This window comes from Coregonus lavaretus (genome assembly GCF_964263955.1).
Source record: "Coregonus lavaretus genome assembly, contig: HAP1_SCAFFOLD_3412, whole genome shotgun sequence".
Lineage (NCBI taxonomy): Eukaryota > Metazoa > Chordata > Actinopteri > Salmoniformes > Salmonidae > Coregonus > Coregonus lavaretus.
This window is the reverse complement of record NW_028158531.1, coordinates 15,001-17,500: the sequence shown is the minus strand read 5'-3', so window position 1 is coordinate 17,500 and position 2,500 is coordinate 15,001. Positions and strand designations below refer to the sequence as shown.

Here is a 2,500-nt window from a genome sequence, read left to right as displayed (position 1 = left end):
TATACATAACATATATTACTAAAGGATGAATATGCATCACAGATATTACTAAAGTGTGAATATACATCACAGATATTACTAAAGGATGAATATACATCACATATATTACTAAAGGATGAATATACATCACAGATATTACTAAAGGCTGAATATACATAACAGATATTACTAAAGGATAAATATTCTTCACAGATATTACTAAAGGATAAATATTCATCACATATATTACTAAAGGATAAATATTCATCACAGATATTACTAAAGGATAAATATTCATCACAGATATTACTAAAGGATAAATATTCATCACAGATATTACTAAATGATAAATATTCATCACAGATATTACTAAAGGATAAATATTAATCACAGATATTACTAAAGGATGAATATTCATCACAAATATTACTAAAGGCTGAATATACATCACATATATTACTAAATGATGAATATACATCCCAGATATTACTAAAGGATGAATATACATCACATATATTACTAAATGATGAATATACATCCCAGATATTACTAAAGGATGGATATTCATCACATATATTACTAAAGGATGAATATTCATCACATATATTACTAAAGGATGAATATACATCACATATATTACTAAAGGATGAATGTACATCACATATATTACTAAATGATGAATATACATCCCAGATATTACTAAATGATGAATATTCATCACATATATTACTAAAGGATGAATATTCATCACAGATATTACTAAAGGCTGAATATACATAACAGATATTACTAAATTATGAATATACATCCCAGATATTACTAAAGTGTGAATATACATCACAGATATTACTAAAGGATGAATATACATCACATATATTACTAAAGGATGAATATATGTCACAGATATTACTAAAGGCTGAATATACATAACAGATATTACTAAAGGATGAATATGCATCACAGATATTACTAAAGTGTGAATATACATCACATATATTACTAAAGGATGAATATACATCACATATATTACTAAAGGATAAATATTCATCACAGATATTACTAAAGGATAAATATTCATCACAGATATTACTAAAGGATAAATATTCTTCACAGATATTACTAAAGGATAAATATTCATTACAGATATTACTAAAGGATAAATATTCATCACAGATATTACTAAAGGATAAATATTCATCACAGATATTACTAAAGGATAAATATTCATCACAGATATTACTAAATGATAAATATTCATCACAGATATTACTAAAGGATAAATATTAATCACAGATATTACTAAAGGATGAATATTCATCACAAATATTACTAAAGGATGAATATTCATCACATATATTACTAAAGGATGAATATTCATCACAGATATTACTCTATGTTCAAAACAAGCATTGCTGAGGTTTCAGCTACAGACATTTCTCTGGGTAACCTTTTATTGCAGTGGGCTAAATCAGGGTCACACAGAGTGTTTCTTGGTCTTAAACAAATCTACTTTGAAACAAAAGTATACACCTCACACACATGGTTATGGGCTTAAAACAAAGAAGAAACCTGCACCATGTCAGATATAGAGTTGAAATGTGTTCAATTGTGAGTTTGCATCCCAACATTACACTTTATATACATCACAGAAGACTGAGATATAACAAAACCGTTTGACATTGAAACACCAGATTTTTGGGCTGTTTAAAAAAAAGATATAATGTTGATTAATTCTATAAATGAGTAACATTCCATCCATGAGGCCACTAGGTCATTTGACTGCAGGAAAGGACTACGGTGTTAAAGCTCAGAAAGATCAGCAACACCAAATCCTAAAATGCACAGAGACCTGTAAGACACAGATCTGTAACGGAGCTGTCTGGAGACTACAGAGTACCGAGAAGAGAGCTACAGTTAGTCTTAGGGAGTCGTTACCTAAATACTTACTACTCCCTTTGCCAGCTTGTTCTTGAAAATGCAACCTTGTCTCAAATCCCTACATGATTTATCAATCCTGCAGTAGCCTTTACACTACACTCACAAGCCACACTCCACAGTCTTCCATTTACTGTGCTGTTGTTCTGGCCAAGCAGAGCGGCCTCCCGAGTGCCGCAGCGGTCTAAGGCACTGCATCTCAGTGCTCGAGGCGTCACTACAGACCCCCCTGGTTCGATTCGATTCCAGGCTGTATCACAACCGGCCGTGATTGGGAGTCCCATAGGGCGGCGCACAATTGGCCCAGCGTCGTCCGGGTTTGGCCGGTGTAGGCCGTCATTGTAAATAAGAATTTGTTCTTAACTGACTTGCCTAGTTAAAAAAAAAAAAAAGCAGGACTATCGTGCGTCCCAAATGACACCCTATTCCCTTTATAGTGCATAGGCTTCTGGTCAAAAGTAGTGCACTACATACTGTAGGTAACCTACACTCAGATCTCATCAGATCAGATCCATTGCGTAGTTCACATATTCCAAGTTACTCTACGTCTGCCTGTTCCAGCCCCAATGTCCCAGAACATAACAGA

The 2,500-nt window shown here is 32.9% G+C and overlaps 1 protein-coding gene across 1 annotated transcript in view; it reads left to right on the top strand.

Moving 5' to 3' along the window:
* Window positions 1–2,500, top strand: part of LOC311123867 (uncharacterized protein) — a gene marked incomplete at both ends in the record, with an annotated part of 62,672 nt that overhangs the window by 45,806 nt on the left and 14,366 nt on the right. The gene's annotated exons all lie outside the window — the stretch shown is intronic.